The sequence below is a fragment of the Propithecus coquereli genome, unplaced genomic scaffold (genome assembly GCF_000956105.1).
Source record: "Propithecus coquereli isolate 6110/MARCELLA unplaced genomic scaffold, Pcoq_1.0 Scaffold88, whole genome shotgun sequence".
In the NCBI taxonomy this organism is placed as follows: Eukaryota; Metazoa; Chordata; class Mammalia; order Primates; family Indriidae; genus Propithecus; species Propithecus coquereli.
Window position 1 is genome coordinate 7071118 of NW_012155062.1, and position 26422 is coordinate 7097539.

The following is a 26422-nucleotide window of genomic DNA, read 5'->3' on the forward strand; positions in this document are numbered from 1 at the left end:
GGCCCCTGGGCGGCGTCACGGCGCGGCCGGGGAGGAGCGCGGGAGGAGGAGGAAGAGCGCGGAGGAGGCGGGCGCTGCGCGCCGTGGGAGGGTCGCCGCCGCCGCCGCCGCCGCCGCCGCCGCGGGGATCGTCAGGCCGGAGCCGCGCGGCCGAGCGGGCGGCGGGCGGCGGGGAGGGCTCGGCGGCGGGGAGGCTCGCGGCGCCCGGGCCGGCAGCGTCCGCCCGGCGGCGGGAGGAGGGAGCGGCGCAGACAAAGAGCGGCGCCTGGGCGGGCGCAGCGCGGCCGCCGCCCCGGGACCCGCGCCGCTGCCCTCCGGCCTCGGCGGGCGGCCCACGGCTAGGTAAGCGCGGCCGGGCGGGCGCAGGGCGGGGGCCGCAAACTTGGGGACGTTCGGCGGAGTTGGGAGCGCGGCGGGGTTCGCGGGCCGGGGCGCGCCCAGGAAAGGGCTGGGGGAGCGGGTCTCCTCCGCGCCCCACCGGTGCCCTCGGCCCCACCGCGGCCTGGGCGCCCCTGGCCGCGGACTGCCCAGCACCTCCCGACTCCGCACCTTCCTGCTCGCCTTCCCGGCACCCCCACACTCGGGGGCCGGCGTGGGGGCGGGGACCAGGGCAGGGGTCAGGGCGGCGGGGCCCGAGCACGGGAGACCCCCGGGTGCACAGGCTGCGCCCGCCCTGCGGGCCGGCGGCGAGCACTGAGCCCAGAGCCGGCGTGGGACCGTGCGGTGTCCGGGGTCGCCTGGGCGCGTGTGCCGGGGAAGAATAGCCGCGGGTCGCAGGGCCCCAGCGCAGGGACTCGGGAGGCCGTGATCGGCCGGAGAACTTGCTGTGTTTATTAGAACTATTTATGATCCCGCACAAAGCTGCTGTCACATCACATAAAGGAGGTCCTCGCCTCGGCGAAGGGCGCTTTTGTGCCGGGCTTCAGGCTCTGCGCCCTGCCCCAGATTTACAGGACTCTCTCACAGCCACCTGAACCAAAGTTTCTCACAATCGCTCTGCCCTCTCGGTTTATTCAGGGCGATTTAACCACCAAGTGGTTGTGGAAAAATTTGATGTGTGACTTTTAAGGCATTACCGGTAACTGCATTATCGGCGCAGTTAGCTTGGCATTGTGTAGAGGGGTTTAATTTGCAAAGCGCTTTAATTTATAGACAATAAGGATCGCTTTGAAGGTCTGCGCCAGGGTGCTAGGGGCATTGGCTAATGGGCACCAGGCACCTGACTTAAACTGGCCTCGTAACAGCTGCAGGGACAAAGCAGAAACGTGTGCGAAGTGGGCCTCGGCCACTTCAGAGAATTCAGGTTGGCAGTTTCCCCCTTATTTGGCTTTGTTTATTTTGCCAACAGGTTTGAGGCTGATTCTGCCAAGTTTGCGTCTGCATAATGGGATGAGCAGGCCCCAGTCTGGGCTGGCGGGGCCTGAAACATCGCACAGGCCCACTCCTTCCGTTGACCCTAAAAGAAACTGAACCAAGAGGCCAGTGGGCGTGGCTTGCTCGGGACCCACAGGTAGGGGAGTCCCTACCTGGTCCCTGCCCAGTCCCCGCTTCTCAGAAGAGATCTTGTGTAGGAATGAAAGTACTTCGGGGTGTGTTTCATGCCACTGTTTTTCATATAGTTGTTAACAATGGTTTTCAAGTCTTAAAAGTGACTGAAAATGAAATTAACCTGGGCGCTTTAACTTACCGACACAGATCTAAACTGAACTTCTGAACACTCTCTCTTAATTCACTTTCCAAGCAACCGTGGATGAACGGGTGAATTAATAATAGGATTCAAGCAAGTACAGGGTTTATATAAAGAGAATGGCAGTCACTGGACATATGGGCAAAGAAGAAACGTACTTAGGCCGGAGACTGGGCTCAAGATGTAGGTGTTTCGATGTTTGGAACAGGAATTTCCTGAGAAGCGGGTTACCAGTTTGTGAAGAAGGGAGCGGAGGGGAAATCCTCCCTCAGTATTTCTCTCCTAGAGGATGGTTAGGTGTGGTTTTGATTGAAGAAGGTGGCCGGATCCCAGTGGTCTTCTGGCAGCTACTTGAGGCTGAAATTGAGAACTTCAGCAGTGGGAAGTTGTGGAGGTGCCAGGCTCACTTCCTGTCTGGAGGCCCCGCCTGGCCTCTGAGCTTAGCTGCTGCAGAAACACTCAGGGGGATTGATCAGGAAACACAGGATGAAATTGAGTGGCAAATTGCCATCTGGAGAGTTGACTACTCCATAACCCCCTCTGCCCACTTGTGGAGAAACTGACCCTTTTTTAAGCCAGAGAGGCTTGTTTAAGGCGCATTTCAAGTAGCTGTGCTCACTTTTCAGGCTTTGGGTTTTGCTTTATTGCACGCTGCGTGCTTAAATCTTCTTCATCCCTGCTCTGTTTGACCCTGCCGTATTCCTAACCTCTGCCATTTACATTGGGGGTTATTGAGCTTTTCTGACAAACAGCAGATCTTCTGTACACAGTATTGTATTTGAGAAATGCACTATCATCCATATTAAATACACCGGAAATCTTCCTTGCATGTGCACGGACTGGATAACCTTTTAAAGTACCCTAAGACTCCCTGATTGCGCAGAATGATCTGGAGTCCTTTACTTGATCACTTGCATTAGCTAAATGTGCCCTGGCTAGATCAGGCCATGTTGCTCTACGAGACACAAATTTTGCTAACTGCTCGTGCTGGCTTGCAGTGTGCACTGGGGGAGACAGGGCTTGTGGAAATGGTTCTCTGACATTAAAAATGAGGCTTAATGACTGAAGAGCTCAAGATTGCTTGCTGGAACTGCAGGGGAGGGTGGTGAGTGATGTTTGGGAAAACAAGTAAGCTAACTTTTTTCACAAATGAACTGGAAACTCCCCCCAGCTCACTGCAGAGGCTTAGGAAATTAGTTTTCCCATCCAGAGGCATTGCAAATAGCACTTCCAAATGCTTTCTCTTTCTTAAAATGAGTGATGGAAACACTTCACAGCACATTTTCAAAGGGTCTAAGCTAAAAAAAAAAAAAAAGATACCATGTGTGTTAAGTGCCAGAGTTAAGGCAACTCAGAAGGAGGTCAAGACAGCCTTTTAATGGGTTATCACAAGGATGCAGCTAAAGTAAAAATAGTTTATTTCTTTAGGCCATTTTATTAGCACAATTGAAAAATTAGACTTTTTTTTTTCTCTTTTCCTGCATTTTGCTTTGAACATATCCCAAGGTATGTTTATTTCTGAAGGTAAATTGACATTGGCAAGTTATACCTCCACGCGTTGCGCGTGCAAGCATGTGCTGGCACTTAAGTTCCTACCTCAAGAATCTCAGTCCTTAACGCCGTGGAGATGAAAAAGTTCCTTGATAGAGCTGGCAGTGTCCCTGCCCAGCCCCCTTGTGCCCTCTGGGCTCCTTTGCTCAGCCTCCTCAGTGACAGTTCTCACCCATCCCAAGGTCATCTCCTTTTCCTTTTTTTCCCCACAGTCTTACCAACTCCTTCCCAACTGGAGGGGATGACTTTGCCTTTGAACCTCCACAGCACTTTCTTTGTGTTCCCAATTTGCCATTCGTGGCATTCTTCCCTGTGGTTTCTTTGTGTTCGTATTGTGTTTAATAGATTCTAAACTCCTTGGGACAGAAAGGTGTTGCCACTTAGTATAATATGGTATACACAGCAAATGTGCAACTAATCTTTACTGTATATGTGAATATTGAGTAATGAGCCTGTTGTTATGGGGGCTCTAGGCTCCCACTGAGATGTTAGTGACAAGAGACCTCCAGAATCCTTGTGCCTCTGCTCAGAACCTTTGTACACTGTGGAAGACTTTGTCCTCAGAATGTCCAGGCAATGGGAGAATTTGGTTGGGTGGCCTCTCTGTTTGGTAAATTCTCTGTCAAATGAATCATTTGTAGTCCTGAAGCTAAACTTAAAAACAAAAACAACAAAAAAACTAAACCAAAACCAAACTCAACTGCATACCACCTGGTGGGCTGGCTGAGTGTTTTACTTTTCAGTAGATTAGTCTATTCATGTCAACCTGAACTGGAAATTCTGGGCAGAGCATTTGGCATCCTGGCCTGGTAAGTTAGTTATTTAGTGTTACCCCACCTCTTTCTACTATTTGTATTAATATTTGTAATGTTTCTAAGAAAAGAAGCTTCAATTACAGTCAGAATTTAGCTATTGCAATTTCTTCTTTTGGGAAACGAGATGCTTTTGCCGGCCAGTTGTTAATGAAGATTAAAATGGCATAATGAAAAAGAATAATAGATACTAATGCATGTGTGTTCATTTATAGTTTGTAAAGTACTCTTCGCATGTGCCATCATATTTAATATTCTGTTTCTTATAAGGACATTGGTCCTATTGGATCAGGGCTCCACCCTATAACCTCTTTTAACCCTAATTACCTCCTTAAATGTCCTGTCTCCAAATATAGTCACTTGGGGGTTAGGGTTTCAACATATGAATCTGGCACGGGGTTGGGGGAGGACACAGTTCAGTCCACCACAGTGTGCAACTCTGTGTTCTAAAACAGGAGTGATGATTGTAGGAAGTCCTGTTGCTTCCATCACCCAGATCTGGAATCTGTGTTTATTTGAAGACACCTGCCAGGGATGGTTACAGAGTAGTCAGAAATAAGGAGGGAATGTCAACCATTAAGTGTTAGTTATAGCATCCCATAACAGGAAGAAGACTTGGCACTGGCCTTCCAAAGGCTGGTCAGATTTTAAATAGAATGATTAAAGAGAGAGAAAAATCTTGACTTAATTCCATTTGTGGTGCTTCCCCTCAGAATATGTAGGTTCAGCTACAGGCATTTTTTTTTTTTTTTTTTGGTTGGTTGGTTTCTGATTGGAACCATAATAAAATCTCAGATATGGAAAGTGTTGGATTTTGTATGGCAAGAAAAACCTTTCCTGGACCCTGGACGAAGGGAGCAAAGTGAGAGGGTGGGCCAGTGGCCACCTGAGGCAGATAGGCCATCCCCTCTTGGCCTGCCGTTGCTGGGACTGTGCCATCTCTGCCACATGAGCCAATACCTCTTCATGGAATGTGTGTGACAGGGTTTGGTAGGGTGTGCCGTGAGCACCGCATGAGTGCTTCTGACTGACCTAGGCCAGTTTGCCTTGTTCAAATATAGGGCAAGGATGTCTGTGTGACTGACCACTGCCCAGCTTCACAGCTGTGTGTTCATCATGCTTCGTTTGCTTGTTTATTCATTCATTCATTCATATGAAATAGCCAACTTCTTACTGATCAATTCCACCTAAAACTCTGAGTGTCCCAAACTGTTTGCACCGTCTCCCAACCTGCTTGTCTTTTCAGTAATTTTCCCCATCACTGGCTCACCCGGTCATCTTTGAGTTCTCCCTCACCTCCCAAATCCAGTTATCAGCTGCTATTGATTTTACCTCCGAAGGTCGCTGACATCTCAGCCCTGCTCTCTTTTCTCTTTTACCTGGATATTGAAACAGCTTTCCAGCCACTCCTGCTGGTCCTTCCTGTGCACTGTGCCCTGACATTCAGGTCTGGCCATGACCCATGCACACTGTCTCACCATTGTCCTCCCATCAGTGTCCCAAATTCCCAGCGTGGCAGGTCTGGACCTGCACAACTGGGCTTTCTCACCCTTTCCCCCAGCCTCTAAACATCTCCTGCCCCCACATACACTCTGTGCTGTTAAGTCATCTTAGGCCACACATGGAGCAGCGGTTTGCTAATTGTGATAACCAAACAGCAAAATTTATAATCAGTTTGTTTTCAAAGACTTCTCCCCATTGAGGCTGGGTCAGGGCTGTCGCCTGCAGTAATGGCACAGCTGCCCAACTGCAGCTTTGCATGGAGCCTGCGTGAGCCCGGCTCTCCCTTATGGGAGGAGTAGAGAGTGGTGTGTGTGTGTGTGTCTGTTCTAATATGGGGTGTTTCCCCACAAATGCCACTTGAACTGATGGGTTGTCAGAGCAATGCTGGCTGTCCTGTTAAAATATTGCTGCAAATTTGACGTAATTTTAAGTGTTCTTGTAGCCACATTAAAAATATAGAAAGAAACAAGTGATATTTTCACCATATATTTTCTTTTATTCAATGTATCTGAACTGTATTTCCATATGTAATCAATATAAAACATAATAAGATAATTCCCAGTCTTCTTTTTGCGTGAGGTCTGCAAAATTCAGCGAATATTGTACGTTTGGATTACATCCCGGTTCCCTCTCACTGCATTTGAGTGGTCAGTAGCCACGTGTGGCAAATGACATCTATGTTGGGGAATGCAGGTCTGTACACTTCTCGTGAGTTAAACTTCATTTGTTCTATATTTTCCAAAGTTCAGATGGCTAAAAAGGCATAGTGGAACCAATGTAGAATAATAATAATGGTAATTGTTTTTATGCTTTATTGGGAAAGGTAAACCTTTGTAAGTATAAGGAATAATATGATATTTCACGTACTCAAGCAGTTTTAGAGCACTAAAATCAGATTTGGTAATAATTGAATACATGTAATCAAAATACCTTGTTCATTTACAAATGTTTTAAAATGTGTTTTGGATTCTAGAAATCAAATTATTCATGTAAAATAACTTTTTGGGTATCAGTATTCAACATATTTCTGATACACGTCAAGTGCTTAATCCATAAGTACAGAAGCTAAACTCGTATTTTTTTTTTTTCAGTGATCATTAGCTTCTCCCCTCCCACATGGACACAGGCACACTTGCACACATCACACATTGCAATTATGGTTCTGAGCACTTTACATGTAATAGTAATGCATCGAATCCTCACAGATATTCAGTGTGGTACTTCCTGTTTTTATCTTCATGGATGAGGAAAGGGAGGCACGGCCTTTCCACAGCTAGTAAGTGGTGGGCCTGGAATTCAGACTCTTACCGACCAAGCTAGCCACCATCCCTTCACTAAGATGTATCTGACAGCGCAGAAAGCAGAACCATAAACTTTCATTATGGTTTAAGATTTGAGGAAAATCACTGATAGGGTGTGGAGCTTGGATACTGGTTCATTATGGGAACCCCTTATCAGCCAAGTGGTAGAGGAGGCCCTGGACTTTGGAAGAGCATAATGAGTAATTAATACCTGCCCCAGTGGTCACAGAAGGGAAGCTGGGAAAGGTCACAGAAAGACACCGTGGGCAGCGCTGGTCTGGGCCCTCCTCGCTGCGTGTGGCAGGGTGATGGTCCCCCAACTCTGAAATGAGCATGAGCACTCCCTGGAGGGAGAACCGCTGCTGGAGGGAATGGCAGTGACCCCCGGGGAGTGGGGAAGTTCTGTTGTTAACAGTGTTTCATCTCCAGTGAGGCCTGCAAGCCAGCCGTGTAGGTGCCATTGCGGATGCCTGTGTGATGCGCCTCTTCATAAATAGCTGTGTGGTGGGCCCCCACCCCGTTTCTGCCACAGTGGGGACCGAGGAAGCATGTGGCCCCCTGAGGTACCTTGTGCAAGGCCGTTTTCAGCAGCCGAAATGCTGAAATAACAGTGACTTATTTTTTCTAAATGAGTTACTATTATTCAAGAGAAGGTAGGTAGATAGGTTCTTGCTGAAGACCTTGTAGCTGAATATACCGTATCCTTTTCCTTTGTGCGCTTATGACATCTGGGCAGGTCTTGAAGAAATGCAAGATGACTTTGAAATCTACTTCTCAGGTCACGAGAGAGGCCAGGTCAAGTCTCAGTCTGGATTCTTGGGAGACTGCTGCTACAACGTTCCGACGGGAACTCTGACACAGCTGTCCTTCTGAGTGAGTGTAGTCTGTGCCAGACCATCCCAAGCCTACCCTTCCATATTTGGAGGACGCTTGGGGCCATGAGAGGGTTAGGACAGTGTTCCCCTGGAGGAGATGGGGCTGAGATACGACCACGACCTGGTGTGTCTGTTGGGAGAGGCTCGCGCACGGTGCTTCAGATGGGCTGCCACTCGCAGGTTCTCTCAGTTTACAGGCTTAGATTTGCAAGCACACTGCCTCTCGTGTGGCCAGTTCTGTATGTAGCAGGTTCCAGGATGAGAAGCAGCAAAGATTTATTTACTTAAAGAGCTTAATAATTCTCCCAGCAATGGTGGTGGTGGTTAGGTATTGAAAAATATGTTTGAAGTCTTCAAGATCACAGTGAAATGCCAGAAAGGCGCCATGGCCATCCTAGAGGACAAAGTCCATCAGTGTCTCCATCGATTTTCCCTAAAAGATGTGTCTCAGTTTAATATCTTGTGCATTTTGGCTGAGTATTTAAGGACGTCTGCAAGTCAACAAATACTTTAATTATGTTGCTTCTGCGTTTGGACCCAGAAGAGGAGAGCAGTTGCTGTCTCTTTCAGTCTTTCTCTCTTGCCAGCTGTGTTCATTTTAAGGACAATCACTTTAAAAGCTTGTGTTTCTGTTTTCGTGTGTGTGTGTGTGTGTGCGTGTGTGTGTGTGCGTGTGTGTGTGTGTGTGTGTGTGTGTTTCAAGGGGAGGGAGAGAGGAGTGGTCTGAACTGTGGTAATTAAACAGCCGTTTTTTTACTGCTCTGAGTGATGGAAGCCAGCTTGGGGACATTGACATAAAAACCACAAACTGCTTGAGTATTTTTAAGAGACTAAGAAATAAGAGATTCAGGGAGTTATTTTAGAGATGGTTTTCTGGAAATTTGATATAGGTGAATAGTGAATTCTCATCACGTGACCCGATGTTTTTTAAAGAAACTTAGGAGCAGAATCTAGCAAGATAGCTATAAAAAAAGATTTTCCTTTCCATTCATTTCCACTTTTCTTTAACTCTTTTGGTTCTCCCTTCTACTTTTCGCATTGTGTGCGACTGACCTCATGTAGTCTCCCCACCCAACCATGTATCTTAAATTCAGTCTGTTTCCTGTCTGTCTCCACTACCTGCACTCGTGGTTTTCCCTTTACATGTTTCAGTATTGTCTTCTTAGGACCCACCTCGCTTGGATTTAGAAGATTCTCTTCCCTTAAATTAGCCATCTGCCTTCAGTTCCCTTTTCATAGTTTTCTCACCAGGCCTGTTTCATATGATTTGGTAGACAAGACCCAGTGGCGACTATGAAGAAATGATGACATTATTATCTAAAAAAAAAAAAAAACAAAGGAGGTGGATGTCAGACCCTCCGCTGTTGTAATTTTTATTCTGAAGCTTTCCCGGGTAGAACTGAAGCCCCGTGGATTGATCACCTATAGATTACGTGTCTAGTGTTGATTGTGTTGCTTCTTAAACTTGGTTTAGTCAAGTGCCTCATGGACCTCGGCCACTCTGGTTAGTGAAGCTGGTTCCGTCTTCCACAAGAAGCAGATTCTCTGTTTGTGAATGTCTCTGGTTGGTGAGGCTTCCATGTCTAAGGAAGAAAATATGTTTTCAACTAAATGCACTTTAATACACGCAGCCTCTCATTCACTTTTAGATCTTAGTTGTTAGATTTGGATTGGGATATAGAAGCAATTCACTTTTGCAAATACACAGATACCTTTTTAAAGGTTAGTATTTTGAAAAGCTTAATTGAGACTGGAACCCATGTCTATAAATTTGTGGTTTCTCAGCTGGGGCAGTTTTGTCCATGTGGACATTTGGCAACGTCTGGAGACATTGTTAATTGTCATGCCTGGGGGATGCTACTGGCATTTAGGGGGATGCTAGACCAAGGATGCTACTAAACATCCTCCAATGCACAGGACAGTCTCCACGACAAAGAATTAACTGGCTCAAAATGTCAGTATTTAAGCAACTTTGATATAAATGAATGCTGTGCTGCTTTGTTTCAGTGTTTGTAGTCAAGGGCACATGTATTCTTTCACACAGTTACCTTTCGGAGGTCAGTTTTTTCTTCTTTTTAATAAACATAGTGAACAATAATACATATTTAGAGAACTAAACACTGTACATCTCTGCATTAAATATGTAAAGGAGAAACTGTACTGTAACTGACTTTGAACCATGTTTTTTGTGTTATCTGTAATGATGTTGGTGTTAAAGTATGATATACATTGCTTTTTAATTTTATAATCAACATATTTGGACCATAGACATACAAATGCCGATTTTATAGGAAACATTATGATATCTGGCTGAGATGTGATAAAAACACATTCCCCTTAGAATGCCCACTGATGCAGAAATAATGGGCGTTCTTCAATCTATTACTTTCAGAGTTTGGTCTGATGAAAGACATCTGCTTTCTTAGCTCAGAACTCTTACGTCGGTGATTGTGGAAAAACATTTGTTTTTGTTATTACTAAGGTTCATGGGACTCTAGGTTGAGCCTGATAATTTTTGAGCTGGTCACATATGTTAGCTTTTGAATGTTTTATTTCCTTCTTTGTATCTTTCTAAAGTAAACTCTTCAGGGGAGAGAGAACAAAAATATCACAAATTAGACCTTACAAAGGGAAAAGGAAAGGGAAAATTCTAATTTGGCTATTCGTGGCAGACTCCCAGTGTCTGCAAAGCTGCCTATTAGCTGGTCTGGAATATGATGTTGCTGTCTGGATGTTTTTCTTTATAAATGCACTCTTACTTGATCAAGTAGGATAAGCCTAGGAATGAAAAGAGTCAATTAGAAATTCTCTTGGTTTCATTGCGATGCATTTTGTATAAATTATTTCCTGTCACAGTGCTCTTCCTTTTGACTTTGTGGCTTCTCATCCCCTCTCCTCCTGTTCGGTTACTAGGATAAACACAAACCCAGCACTTTGTAAATTTTTGAATTTTCTTGGTGGAGATAGTTAGAAGTACAGTCAATCTTTTCTTTCCCTCAGTTGTCCCATCTCACATGGACTGGGTCTTCTGAAAGATTAGTAGTGATTCTTTGGACAGAAGTGAAAGTTCTCAAGTTGTGGGCTGTGAAACAATGTACGTATCTGTTACTTGTGTTGGCCTCCTATCACTTGATTCTTGCCCTGTGGTGGAGGAGGGGGGCGCCATAGTCACTCGGTCCTTTTGCAAAGGAGGAAGGTGCGGGTTCCTCACCGGGCACAGTGACTGGCCCATAGGGGTCCTGTCGTGAGTGGCCATGAGCGGACTTAAGGCCCACACTGTGGGGGTGTGGGGTGCCCCAAACCTAGACTGCAGACCCTGGTCTTAATTATGGCTTTGCATTGGTGTTATTGAAATCTTCTCCTTCAAATAAAACATTTGCCTTTGTGCAGCGACTTCTTGACTTTTCATTACAATGGGAGCTGGATTCAAACAGTGTCATTCTGAACTTTATTAATAGCTAGTCTAAGTCCGAACTTCAAAAATCTTGATTCATATGAGCAGCAGAGATGTAGGTTCTCCTTTTCTACTGCTACTCATTTGGCTAAAGTTGCACACCTAATTTTTAACCTCTCTTCACCTCTGTTTTGTCTTCCGTGAAACTTGGGGTTGCTGCTAATGGTCATCAAGACCTTTTATAGCTCTGACTTTCCCTGTTTTAAAATTGGATGGGATAGTTGCGTGATTATTAGGGATTTTTTTTTTCTTCAAAGCAGCATGGAATGAGCTGACTTGTGTGTAAATTTGTGTTGCTGTTACATTTATCTGAATCTAGTTAGGAGGGCTGGCAGAGTATGGATGTAGAGATGTAGAAAAAGCCGCATCGTTCATCCTGATCCAGTTTACAAATGGGACTGCTGTCCTTGTCGTGCTCCCAGGAAATTGTGTTCATACCGTTCACACTTACTGAATACCAGCTATGGGCCAGGTGCTGTGCCAGGTGCTGTGGAATACCTCAGGGAACCAGACAAGGACCTGCCCTCAGGGAGCCTGCAAACCAGTGCAGATGTTTTACAAATTCACAGTCAACTCTAATCCTAATTAACAAGTATATAAAATGACAGTTTGCTATCTCTGTGTGGGGAACGACACCATGGGAAATCTGCACCCTGCCCCGCCCCAGGCCAGGTAGAATTCATTTGAAGTACTCTGGGGAAGGATGATATTTTCTTCAAGATTCTCAGAAGCTCCTCAGTGCACAGGCAGCCTGGAGACTGAATTGTGACCCGAGCAGAGACATTCCCGAATGCCAGTTGTAAACCCTGGTTGCCGCCACAGCTGGGGCAGACTACCCTATTCTCTCATCCCGGGATTGCGCTCTTATTTCAGGGTCTGGGTGAGGGTCAGACCCTCAGTTTGCTTTACCATGAGCACTTGATTTTGGGGTCAGCTAGTCCATAATTTTCAGATAATGTGAACTCTATATGTTTATTTGCTTAAGACATTTATTTCTTAAAAACGAATAAAACTACTTGTTTGTGCTTTTAATGGAATGCTGGTGTCAGGTAGCACACTAATACTTCCTTTTTTAAGTTGGTAATAGCATAAATGCATTATGCCATCACATTTTAATCTAGAGAAGATTTATTTAATCAAATTACTACTTGGATTAGTAATGAATATTGCATTTCAATCCTGTCCAGACGTTTTATAGATTTGTTTTGTATCCTACTTATGGTCTCATTTAAAGTGTTTCCTTTGAAACTTAAACTGTTTTATTTCATTAAGATGTTCTTTTTTGTATTTTTAAAATGCAGTGTTGACTTCTGCCCAGTGTAGTCACCCGATTACAGTGCTGTTTTGACAATGTCCTTGTGAAGCTCTTTTCCAGAGGTGGGCCGATTTCAGTGTTTGCATTTAAGTTCTGTTTAGCATCTGAACTAAATTACTGCTAGCATGCAAAACAAGTAAAATCATAACTAGTTATTTATCTTTTACACTGAATCAGTCTATATTTCCTTTAGGTTTTGGTGACATGGATTAGTGTAAAATGGTTTTTGTGATATACTATAATTAATTAGTGATAGACTGTAATTAATGCTTAGTGTTTTGAATGAATTTAATTTGAGAATAATGAGAATTTAATTTGACATATGAGTTTCATGATGCAATTTTGGAGATGGATTGAATATGTAGATTCTTGATTCTTGGGCCTTCAGAAGGAGAGAATTTAATGTGTAAGTCCTTGTTTGGTCTCATTCAAGAGAGCAAGAGAGCAAACTCATACAGTACATTTATCATTTTGCATATTCAGGTACACAAGTGTTCTCTGAAGAACAGCAAAAAATTGTATTGAATTTCAACCATATAATAACTTTATGCTAGTGTATTAAACTCATCAATAGTTATGTTTATCTACTTTTGTTGAGCAGAGCGTTTTACTAACTTCCAAAGTACAGTTTGGTATTGTTGAAAGTCAACCATGTTATGCTATGCATATAGGCATTTATATAATATGTAATATTACATGTAAAAACACATAACACATATATGTTTCTAACTAAGCCTTTAATTTTACAATAGCTTTTAGATGTATAGAAAAGTTCCAAAGATAGTACAGAGGCTTCCCATATACCCAGCATCCACTTTCCCCAATGATTAGCATCTTACATTACTGTGGTGCATTGGTTACAACTATTGAACCAATATTGTTGCATTATTGTTAACTAAAGTCCATACTTTATTTGAATTTTCTTAATTTTTACCTAATATCCTTTCTCTGTTCCAGGATCCTATCCAGGATCCTACATTGCATTTGTCATCATGTCTCCTCAGCTCTTTCCTTGTTTTTATGACCCTGACAATTTTGAGGAGCTCTGGTCAGGTATTTTATAGAATGCTCCTCATTGAGAGTTGTCAGATGTTTTTCTCATGATTAGACTGGAGTTGTGGGTTCTGGGGAGGAGACCACAGAGGTAACGTGCCATTCTCACCACTTCCTATTGAGGGTGCACACAGTCAGCACGGCTGTGACTGTTGTTGCTGCCCGTGATCACTTGGCCGGGCAGTGTTTGTAGGTTTCTCCACTGTACCGTGACTCTTTTCCCCTCTTTGCATACTGTAGTCTTTGGAAGGAGATTGCTTAATAGCAGAGAGTTAGGCTCTATCTCCTTGAGGGGTTGTATCCACATTAGTTAATTGGAATTCTGTATGAGAGGTTTACCTATTCCCCCAAGATCTTCAGTGGGGTAGAAGGCCGCTTGGCCTCCTCTGCAAGGAGGTGATGGGATGGCTCTCCAGCACGGTTTCTAGAATGTGGTCCTGGGATATGTAGAAATGCAAATTCCTGTGACCTGCTTTGGACCTACTGACTCACTCTCTTGGGATGGGTTGGTCTGGAATTCTTCCTGTTGAACAAGTTCCCCGGGTGATTGTGATGCATATTCAAAGTTAGGAACCTCTGCTATGAATTAGCATTTGAACCCTTCTAACTTTTTTCTTCTGAATGTATAGCTTTGCCTTCGGGAGTCAGTCCCCAACCACCTTCCTTGCCCTCCAGCCTCTTCCCTGCTGGTAGCATCTAGTTCCAATGCTCCTCTGCAAAGGGACTCTGTCCTGACTAATCCCACAGTTTTAACCACTTCTTGGGTGGTCTCCATCTGAGTGGCTCGCTTTGTAGGAACCCAAGGTCATTCCTTCACTTGCTGGAGAACCTTATCCTTAGTTTGATGGTCTCTGAGTTCCAGCACAGAGAGAAACTGGAGTTACAGCTGAAAACCCTATAGTGGAAAGGACAGTTTGGACCAGAGTAGGGAGGTCCTTAAATGTCAAGTTTGTCTGAAAATGGTTTTGTATGTGAGAGAAGAGAGAGACACTGAGACCCTGAGTGGACTGTGTTCAGGTTGGAGCAGATCTTCATGGACTCCACGTGTCTGATGCGCTTTGAGACAGCGTCTAGCTCACCAGCAGATCCTTAGTTGAAGCGGGAGGGCAGTGGCCTGGAGAGGGTCTGAGTGGCACTCGTCTCGGATGCCGCCTGAAAAAGCTCTGGGCAGTGATTGGGCTTGTGGAGTGGCCCCAACCCTGTACCAGAGGCCCGGTGTCCTGGAAGGAACACTCCCACCTGTAGACACACCAGCCTGCCAAGTCTCTGCTGCACTAGCAAGGTTGTCCAGGTGCTGGGGGAGGCCTCAGGTGTGTGTGTGAGCGGAGGTGTGGGCAGGGTGGGACTTGGCTCAGAAGCTGGCTTGGGGAGGCACTTGAAGGGGACCTTTTTTTCTCCAGTGGACGACTGACCGAAGGTTCCAGAGAATGTTTTAGGAGAGAGAGGAGTGGCTGACCTTTCTGTTGGGTACATAGAAGGTCAGAGTTAAGGCTGGTAGCCTATTTCTCTTTCCTGTTACCACCCTCTCCCCATGACAATGGTATGATTTGCGGGTGGGGGTGGAAGGCCAGTTGGGGCACCCCAAAACGACATGGATTGCAGACTCAATTGCATTCATTCATATGAATATAGTTCGTAGTAATGCATTTTGTCTATCAAAAAATGATGGGTACAAACGTGCAGTGGCTCTTGTGAACATTATTTCCTTTTTAATCTATACCTGTGTGTTTAAGTTTATAGTTTTCTATTTTGGCTGGCAGATTTCTGTTACATTTTTAGAAAAATCATGTCCTTTTTCTAAATTTTTGCTTTGGTTAATTTAAGGTTGCAAATGTGAACTTCGGTGGCTTTGTGTAGAGGAATTACTTGACCTGAAACCAAGGACTCCCACTTTGCTGGAAAACATTCAAGGACAGTGTTTCTGTAATTGGCTGTTCTTGGATTTTCCTTAGAACAAGCCTGTTGGAAGCATAGTTTCTGTACGTAAGAGTGGGCTTGAACCAGGTGATCTCTGAAGATTTCCTGCCATCTCTCAAGTTGAAAGAAGCCTTGTTGGAGGAAACAGGCAGCAAGTTGTGAGTGGACAGAGCATCAGCTCTGGGGCCTACATCAGGAACCAGACTCTTCTGGTGGTCAGGCCCCCTCCTCACATCAGCAGACATTCCCAGGATTCACAGCAACAGAGCTGTCTGCTTCGAAAGGGATTCAGTCTCTTCTGTAGTCTGCACTATGGAATCTAGGGATTTGTTGAATCTCGTGGCCCAGAGATCTAACACAGCGTGAAGTTTTGAGTGATTCCCTAAAGAAGATGTCCTTAACCCCGGGACTCTGGTGGTGAGTAGATGGACTTCAAGGCATCCGTGAACTTGGGGTGGGAAAAACTTATATTTTTATTTTCACCAGGTTTTAACTGAAGTTTAGTATTTCCTTCCAGCATGAATGGAGAAAACACAGCCTGTGACATTCATGGTCATCAGAGAAATGGCTGCTGTTTTCCTATCAGATCTCAGTGGTTGCAGTTGTGTTGAAATAGGGCCTACTCTCATCATTACTTTGATATTAGCTTTGAGACCTGCTGCTATGCCCTCTTGTTTAGTGTGTTAATAAAGAAGCACATAGATTATTCTATCTCAAATTTGTTTCTTAAATAATATATTAATAACTGTATTAATATAGTTACATAAAACGAAAGCCACTTAAAGCCACCTTGAGAAGGAGTCCCTAGACCTTACCAGTCTGCTGTGGGTGGGTGGGAGTGGTGCAGGGCCTGGCCAGAGACCAGGTTGTCTTGTCCTCTGATGATGGAGCTGTGGGGACCCAGGCTGCCAGCCAGAGATGGAGTACACCGGCGTTGCAGAAGAGTAACTCAATTTTGCTGCCTAACAGAACTCTTTCCGGTCATGCAGTAATGACAAAACATCCACAAAGTGGATATAATAAAATCCATCCTCTAAAAGAAAATATAAAGAGAATTTTATTTAAATTGGATAAAAAGCCTAGTCATTGCTTTCATAAATTTTATTTAATTATTTAAGTTGTCATAGTGGGAAAATATATTTTCAATTTATTAGCTTAAAAAAAATCTAATGTAAATTTGCCTTCTGGGATCTGTGGTTATTTAATGTTATAGCAACTGGGTTGTGTTGTGGGTTGGAGACTTAGGGGTTTATAATAACTTCCAGTATCAGGAAAATGTCAATGACTTTAAAAAAATCTCTTGCGTAAAAGAGTTTGACTTTTTGGTTCTTAGGAGTGTTATAGCAAAATGGTCCCTGGAGTTTTTGACTCCACGTTTAATGAAATATCCTATACAACAAAAAATAATTTGGAAAAAAAACCTGGCTCATGTATTACTTGCTGTTGTGTCTCTCTGCATGTGGAACTGTAAATACCAGCTGCTAGAAATTCCCTTAAAACGATGGACTGTGTGAAGGTGCATTATTAAAGTATTAATGTGGCAATAATAATAGCTGATATTTATTGAGCACTTAACATGGCCACACATTTCATATGTTTTGTGTAATTTGATCCGCTCCACAACCCCATGAGGCTGCCCTCACCCTCAGCCTCCTTTAGCAGATGCGGTAGCTGACTTAGAGAAGCTAAGCAAGAGCTTTCACGTGGGTGTGTTATATCTGCATGTCTGTGCAGTGATCCTCAGTGTGGGCCACAGCTACACTCCTTCGGCTGGTTTTGCATCTGCAGGTTGATGGGAGCCTGCGGGCAGGCCTACCACATCCTTAGTTATTTTAGCGCTGCAGCTTGAGTGGAAATGCTTCCTTCTGCGCGGCTGAGTGCTGCACGTTTGCCATGGACCACCCTCCCAGGACTGCATTCCTGCAGGAGCCTGCAGCCTGTTCTGCTTCAAGGTTCAGCCACAGAGCTGCCTCAAACCCTGATGGCCTGCCCTGTGTGATTGAGAAAGAGGCGAGTGGGAGGCAGGATGCTCCTAGCCTTCCCAGGTGTGGTTTGCAGCAATGGCAGGTAAAAAGATCTGAAGGTGCAAACTGAACACAGAGGTACTTTATTAAAACCTAGATTTCTGAGATATATTTTTCTGGTACTTTTTTTTTTGGTGTGGATTTGCTTTTAATGGTAAAGATAACATACTGACTCTTAAAGATAGTTTTTTAGAAGGAAGATGCTTCCTGTAATCTTACCACCATGAAAGAGAAACTTTTCATATTAGCAGTTCATCCTTAATAACTGTTTTATATGATTTTATATGTCTTTCTTCTCAATATGAATACTTTTTCTACTTTATTCGTAATCTTTATAATTTTTTTCATGTTGCTGACATCCCACGGAATTGAAAGTTCTACCACTTGTGTAAGCAGTCCATTGAGTTGGACGTTTAAATTTTTGCTTCAGTTGATAAGGTGCCTGTGTACATCTCTGAGCATACTTCTCTTCTCCAGCTGAATTATTTTCGTAACATAAATTCTTCGGAGAGGGATTGCAGTTACATGGTATGGGCATATTTATGGCTCTTGAGACATCTTACCATAATGCCCTTCCAGAGGGTTGCACCAATTTTTAGTAGGGTAGAAGTGTCAATTTCATCCAAGCTGCGCTGCTTTTGAAAGTCAAGAATGTAAATGACCCCTCCATAAAGGCTTTTTAGTGGATCTATTCTAGAGGACCATGTCTCAGAGTGATTATAAAACAGTGTCACTGCTGTTTTGAAAACAAATCAACTAGAATTTGTACATACTGCAACTACTGTGTCCTTTAAAACAAGACGGCTCTAAAACAGTCCTTGAAATTTGGGGACTTTGCCAGTAGTGCTCACTGATTTAGCACTACCTCATGGTCACCCCAAGGCCAGCCCCGCTGCTGCCAACTCTTGGTGTCTGCTTTCAAGCTGGTGGCCCGGTCTTTGAAGGGACTCCCTGACGGCAGATGGAATATTCTCAGCTATGGCACGTCTTTTCCCTCTGTGACTTTAGTTTTTGTTAATAGACTGTTCTTTGGAGCCTTGTTTGGAGCATAAAGTCAGTGGTAGGGTTGGATTGTCATGTTTTTAGTCACTGGCCAAGTGAGACACAGGTAATGGGATTTATTTTTTTTGATTGGTAATCTATTCTTTAAAGATGTCTTCAGAAAGAGTGGCAAATATTTTTAGTCATTTTGTCATGCCCATAACAGCCTTCCAAGGGTACTGTTTAGAATAGGGTGTGTGTGTATGTCTTAGTCTCTATGTAGGTATGTGTATCAGCTATCTTCTGTTCTGTAACAAATCAAGAACCCAGGTAAGCCACATCCAAACTCCAGACCCACAGAGACTGAGATAATAAACGTGTGTAGCAGTAAGCTGCTAAATTTGTTATGCAGTGACAGGTGACTAATACAGTACACAGGTGTGACCTGTTCCTTTTGCTTCTTGATCAGACTTCGCTGCTGCCAAGCAGGACTCCCTGAAATTGCCATCCTAGTTCATTATTGGGTTTTTGTGACACTTCCTCCTAATTAGTTCAAGGTGGAGTAGAAATCACCTTATAGTCTTCCCTGCAAAAGAGTTTTAAAGGAAACCAAAGACTGAAGGGGGACGGTGCCGATGGGGACTAAGTGGGGAAGACGGGCATGAGAAGCCAGTGCCAGGTGCGTGAGACCCCGGGATGTGGGAACCTTCCCCGACTGGAACACGTCCGAGTGTGGATGGTCCTGGAGGGAGGGGGAGGTGAAGAGGACCTGACGTATTTCTTTCTCCCTCTCTAAACCTCGTTTAGATTTTCCTTTTCTCTAGTGCTGTGTTCTCCTTTGTATCTCTCTGCTTGGTACCCTTCAGGGTGTTCTGTGGGGAAGCAACGAGGGAACAGGGGTCTGCAGGTGAGCAGCTTGACTGGCCTTGGATCCATCCCCCAAACCTTCCCTTCACTTTGTGGGCAGGTGGGGTTTTTGTTCCTTCCAAACTAATTTCATCTGTAGTGAGAAATGTTAGTTAGACTTACAAATTAATATTTTTTAGAGCCTTCAAATTAGTTTAGTGACTGGCGGGAGCCTTTTTTCTCTATTTTCCTACGGCCTGTGGAATGACGGTCAAACTGGGAGTGGAGAGAAGTCTGGTGAAGTTGGTCTCAGAGAGGGCCCTGACATGCCTGCGTGGGACTCCTCTCACCTGGGGGACACCTGCTCAGGTGCGCCACATCTCCGGTGTGGTCTGCTAGGGCAGGGCCACGCACATGCCAATGCGAGGTGCTGGTGCTTTCCCTCCCCTGTGGGGAGGAGGGCAGTTCTCAGCAGAAGCCTGGGCCCCTTTCTGTGTTTGACCTCATGGATTCCACTCTGTATTCCTCTGGCTTATACTTTTAATGTTACCTATTGTCAGATACATCATTGAACCAAATGTAGTTTGCCATTAACTCAATACCTCTAGTGACAGTACCTAAGGGTCCTGCTTGTGATGTCCCATAACAGCTTAGAAGCCTCAAAGTGAGTTAACTTGCAGAATTTGACCTCTCCTATTGCAACAGTAACCTAATTAGTATTTCGTGAAAAGCAACCTTTATAGATGTTACATTTTGGCACACTGATGGTAGATAGAATCATTTTATTTAAGAATATCTGTTTTTCTTCCTGGTGTAGAGCAGGGGTTGGCAAACTCTGGCCTGTGGCCCAAATCCGGCTCACTGCCTGTATTTGTGAATACGGTTTTATTAGCACACAGCCAGGCTTGTTCATTTCCATGTTGTCTGTGGCTGCCTCTGTGCTGGAACAGCTGAGCTGAGTAATTGTGACGGTGTGGTCTGCAAAGCCTAAAATATTTATAAGGCCTTTTCCGGAAGAAGTCTGCCCCCCCTCCTGTGTGGGAAGAAACAGGGAGGAGTCAGGGGCACTGTCTTTGAATCCCTGCTGTGTCCCTTTGTTGGTGCAAGATCTCCTGCTCTTGGCTGGGACAGGAGGAGGAGGGTGTCATCATTTGAGGGAGTTGTTGGGGTGAAGTCCTGTGAGACGCTGGGTGGCTCCTAGCATGTAATAAGCACTTTCTAAATACTAATTTTTACCCACATCCCTTGCTCTTCATCCTCAGGTAATTGCTTACTTTCAGCATTGAAAATCTGAGGCAAAAAGTGGGTTTCAGTGCCTGTATTTTCAGAAATGAAGGCAATGCAAGCAGCACTTACTATCCAGTAGACCTGCAATGCCAGTTACAAATGTGAGCTAGATGTGTGACTTCAGGTTTCTTGTAACCACATTTAAAAGTATAAAGAAGTACATCAATTTTCAATAATGTCTTCCTTAGCCCAGTATAACCAGCATATAATCAACATAAAAGATTACTAATGAGAGATATATATATTTTTTGCCTGAGTCTCCAGCGTCCAGTGTGTATTTTACCCTGATAGCACGACACAACTGGCCTTGCCACATCTCGAGTGCTCAGTAGCCGTGTGTGGCCAGTGGCTGTCGTATTAGACATGTCTCTGATGCTCTCACACCAAACTAGATGTCCTGGAGTTCAGTTCAGTTGTGACACTAACTACTCAGAGTTGGTGTAGGCCTCACAGTTTTAGGAGCTTGGTCCCGCAAGACTGTCCCCATTTCTGACGCCAGTTGCAAGTCCCGAGAGCCACCCGTACTTCTGACTGAGGGACTATAAATGGGGGCTCCTGTGACCCCTGTTCGGGTTCTATAATTGGCCAGGACAATGCATAGAATTCAGGAAGGCACTTTGCTCACCGTCAGTGGCTTATTCTAAAGGACACAATGCGGGAACAGCAAAAGGAAGCTACATTCAGGGCGAGGTGTGGGAGGGGACACAGAGCTTCTGTGCCCTCCCTGGTGTGCCACCCTCCTGGCACGTCCTCCCAGCGTTTGCACGACGCGGTAGCTCCCCGGGTCCCATTGTTCAAGAGTTTTTATAACCCAGTCTGCAGTCGCCCTCCCCTCCGAGAGGCTGGTGGCGGGGCGGGGAAGGGGTGTCCTGGAAGTTCCCACCCTCTGATCACAGGTTGTCTTTCTGGCGACCAGCTCCAGTCTAGAGGCTACCTGGGGGCCCCACCCTGAGTCACCGCAGTAGCATAAGCTCAGGTGTGGGCCACTGAGGCTCTTTATGAGTAACTAAAGACACTCCTATCACTTAGGAAATGCCAAGGGTTTTAGGAGCTCTGTGCCAAAAACCGGGGACCAAAACCAGAGATAATTTTTTTTGTCTGCACCAGGACAGCCCTGGTCTGCCTGCTGCCCCTGCTCCCCCGCCCTTGTCCCCAGCTGGCTGTGCCCTATTTAAAAACACTCCTCCTCTGTGAAACAGCTGATGCGTTCTTATTTTACATTCTTCTCTACCCTCTGTCTGACTAATCATGACTCTCACTGTGCTGGCAACTCCCCCGTTCTTGGTTCTCAGGAAGCAAATGTAGGAAAAATATAGTAACATTTCTAGGGAAGCTTAGAGATACAAAATGTTTAAATGTAGCACAAAAATTGTGACTCTACTTATAATAACTTACAGAAGAATAACTCCACTGTAGAAGTCAGGCGTCCATGGCTGTGGGTTTTCTAAGAAGTGGGACATGTGGATGGCCCAGTGCGCTGCCTGCTCCCACTGCTCCTCCGGAGCCACAGGGTAAACTGGACTGATGTGGCCGAGAAGGCCAGAGGTTTATGGGTTGCAGCCCCGAGGGGTCTCACTGTCCAGGTACAGCCAGGCTCGTGCTACAGGAGCCTCTGTGCACGGGACGTGTGCATCAGGCATTTCAATAAAATGAGTGTGGGAGGAAAACCAGAGGAAAATTAGGATTTTAATCCTTCAAAGTAGTCTTTGGCCTGTCTTCCTTCCGTGCATGATGTTTCTGTATTTATAATGTTTGCTTTTCTAGCATTTTCTTCCGATTTTTGATTCAGGATTCTGGAGCCAGGGTGCGTGGGTTCAGATCTTGGCCCTGCCGTTAGGTCTGACGTGGGCCGGCTCCTTCACCTCGTGGCGCCTCAGTCGCCCTCACTGGCAAGTGGATTAAAATGAGTTAAACCTTTGAGAACGGTGCCTGGAACATAGCATTATTTAAGTACTTTTGCATTTAATTTCATAATGTAAATTTTATAGTAATGTCAATCATTAATAATGTAAATTTGTTTACTGATAAGTAAAGAAAAGGTATAGTGTGAGAATAAAAGAGAATGGTGAAAGAGAACGTCCAGGGAGCTGTGTAGTGGGGCATGGTTGCTAAAGGAATTTCTAAGAATCAGAATTTTAAAAAATTTAATATTCTGGTTGTGGCTTCCTACATAATTCTTTAAACTTTAAGAGCATGATTGAAATTTCCGTTACAGTGTAACTTCAGTTACAGGCAGACTTAGTGGCTCTATCTAATGCTAAGATCTTTTTAAAGGATGCTGTTTGCATCTGGCATTTACCTTTCTGAGAAGTAGATTCCTGTCATGATAAAGTACAGGGTTTTTCTACAAATAAGAAGGCCAGAAACTCACTGTAAGGTGTATGTGAGGGTGTGTTTGTATAACTGATCATATTTAAAGTCATTTCATTAGACGTAGAAGGCTACAGAATATCTCTCATTTTTAGAGTGCTTTAGAAACAGGCCACTGATCTGCAAAATGATCGTCATTCAGAGTTTGTGAATCACAGAAGGCTATATTGCCTAGGATGCGGACGTTGACATTTGGTAATCTGAATTATTTTTTATTATTTTACACTTAAAGATCTTTAACAGGTCAAGAAAAATAATATTTCTGAAGACATATTTTTAGCCTTCTAAAATATTTCAGATATTCAAGGAAGTCATTTTGGGTAGTTAACTATATTGCATCTAACAGTTTTGTACTGTAGGTTGCCCATCATACAGTTTTCACTGTTGACATTTCCGATGTTAATATCACTATTTCTGTCCCCTTTCACACTTCTCATTCTGACTTACTAAGAAACATGGGAACTAATTTAGACATACTGCACGAATAATTTCTTATTCTCTCTCATCATGTCACTTAGGTAGAAACTAATGTTCTTTTCTTGTGACGTAAAGAAAAGTTTTTTAAAGCTAATGTTTCTCAAATGGAAACTCTTCAGACTTGCTTTGAGTTCATAAACCATTCTAGAAAAAGCATGTACCTTGGTTGACTGCTGCTGGCAGCTTTTTCTAATCTTTATTTTTCTTCGATCTGAAGTAAAAACCCTTCTGGTCTCAAAGCTGACGTTCCTCTGTGAGGCCTGCCCATCACTCAAATCCGTGCTTTCCCCACAGCTGTTCCCAGAAGCTCCCTCAGGTCAACATCCTTTCTCCCAGGGCACTTCCAGGACCTAATTTTCCGTCCCTTCCTTGCTACCGTTCAAAAATTAGGTGCAGTACAAGTGTCCAGGAACTCTTTTGCTATGAAGTCTTTGAGAACTCCAGCTTGCAAGCTGCTCCCTGCCTGTGGAAGTGCCAGGGGCTGGAAGGAGAGGGGTTCTGACCTAGCTGAGGTCGGTGGTCCCAAGGATGGCAGAGGGGATAGTGTTTGGAGGAGGTTGTTTGGAGTGCTGGGTTAGCCATTTCTCCTGGTATCTTCCCAACAGCCTCTCTGAGCCTCTTGGGAATTCTTGATCTCTTTCGCCTTGAGTTTGAGAATCCTGGATTTATTTAGACTGTTGATTTTTAACTTTCCCAAGGCTCAGCTCAAACACTCAGCTTGCTTACTTATTCCCAAAGGAGAGCCTTCCAACCCCTTGGAATGAATAGCACTAAGCATCCTTCCCATCTGCCTGTGTTTAGTCAGGATAAGATCTAAAAAAGGAAAATGTTCCTTTCTTTCTTCCCAGGGAATACGGATATTGTCCTGGGCTTCACTTTAGCCCCCTTGCTATTCTGTCTTTTGGATTGGTGACCTGGTCTCACAGACATGCTTCTCCCAAAGCAGTGGGATCTCTGGTCCTGCTGCTCCCCCAGCCGTGGGGCAGCCTCATGTAATCAATGCAGGTAAACACTGAGCCAGGACTTGTGTGTCACTGTTGGCTCAGCATTCAGTCATCATTGCAGAGGATATGGGAAGAAAATGACAACAGAAGCCTCTTGTCTCTGACTTCAAGGAGCTCCTAATCTCCTCCCAGAGTTTTTTGCCGGAACTCTTCTTTTTGGAATTGGCTTCTTCTTCCCTTGCATTTTCACAGCAAGTGCAGCTTCCAGTCATCTTGGAGCCAGAACCCTCCCTGCATCTCAGTCTCCTGATCCTGCCTTCTCAGTGTTTTTCTGGCCACCCCCACCATCGCCCCACATGTCCTGCCACGTCCTGCCATGTCCCCACTCACCTTCCTGCCAGTGACTGCCAAGGACTTTTTTCTTGAGCTGGCTTTCATACTGTCGTTTTCCTCACCCACAAATGCAGTCGTTTCTCGAGTCCTCCAACACTGAGTTTCGCCCCCTCATCCTCTGATTTCCAGCTGCACCTGCAGGCAAACCTGTCTTATCACCATCTGGTGGGTGTGCCGGGTTCCATTGGTCCGGGAGCCTTTGCCCATGCTGTTTCTTCATCCCTGCAATGCCTCCTTGTTCCCCACGTGCTCTGCTCGGGGCCATCCGCACTAGGGTAGTAACTTCAGTGTCATACGGAGACTCGCATGGTGTCTGTCACCTGTGCTTGTTGGTACTTAAAATCTTTCCTTTCCCTCCCCCAAAGTCCATAATAGCACCTGATACCATAGCATCCCTTCGACACATAATAGTTCATTACTTAGATGCTGTAGTGTCTTGGTGTGTGGATATCTCTTCCTTGAAAGACTTGAAGCTGAAGTCAGCCACTCAGCAAGCATTTGAGCCCCGGTGGTCCTGCAGAGCAAAAGGTGTCCACAATCCCTGCTCCTGCGGGCTTGCATCTGGTGGTCTCTTTGGAGAATCGGCAGTGGTATGGGCTGCTGTTTTTGCTCTTATGGACTCTTTGGGGTAATTCAATGATCATTTGTTTAACTGATTTAGTTTGCTTTAAAAAAGAAAAAAGCCTCCATTGGGTCATAAGACAGATACCAGAGACACCAAATGGAAGCGTGCATCTGGAAACCCTAATGCAGAGGTGCGGATTTTTCTAGCTGTCTTAATGACAGATGTTTTAGGTACCCGAGTCCTCCTCACAGTTGTTAAGCCCTCGCAGTAGGCCCTTAGCTCTGCCCTCGGGTGATGGTCTGGCTGGTCGGACAGATGCTCAGTATTTTCTGTTTTAGCAAAAATAAAATTGACGTATCGGTCAGAATTCAGTGGCCATCCCTGTGAAGGATATAGGGTACCCCTTGTGCCTCGGTGTGCTGAATTTCTGCAGTGATGTAGCTGGGTCCCAGAGCCAGATTCGATTGTCTCAGTTCGTGCAGGTGTCCACTGTGTTCATGGGTCCAGTGGTAGGCACACAATTAATTACAGAGCTGACTGTAGGGGCCCTGCCCTTCTGTGGTGGGGTGGGGGTGGGCAGGTCTCAAGTTGTCTGGGGCCTGGACCTGACAGATCTGTGTTCCACAACGTCATGCACTTTTAACTCATATTTATTTTGCAACTTCTGTGAAGCATCCATGGGACACTAATTGGGTAATGTGTATCATCTATAAAGCCACCTTTTTTTTGAGTTACATATTTATCTAAACAAATATGGCTTTAGGAGTTTTATATGATGTACAGTTGAAAAATTGCTTTCTAAAACTGTCATCAGACGGAGTCATTTGGAAATTGAGTCATACCACATTGTCTGAGTACCTTGTTCTCTGCTGTTAGCTTGACTTTATTTTGGAAATAATGAGAAATGGCATTTGTTGAGGGGCAGTGGTTACATGCCAGTCCTGTGCTAAGTGATTTCCCCTGTGGGTGCCTGTTTGATGAGAATTTGCCTGTTTCAATGTAGATTTTTAATTTTTTGTGCTGGGAAACTTCAAAATGTAAATATCCTGAATGCTGGCATGTCCATC

The 26422-nt window shown here is 44.9% G+C and overlaps 1 protein-coding gene across 1 annotated transcript in view; it reads left to right on the forward strand.

Moving 5' to 3' along the window:
- Positions 1–233: 233 nt before the first annotated feature.
- NCK2 (NCK adaptor protein 2) overlaps positions 234–26422 on the forward strand; it is a 145454-nt gene continuing 119265 nt past the window's right edge. The window contains exon 1 of the mRNA XM_012664330.1: positions 234–342. The gene's annotated coding sequence lies outside the window, so the exon portion shown is untranslated. The remainder of the gene's footprint in view (positions 343–26422) is intronic.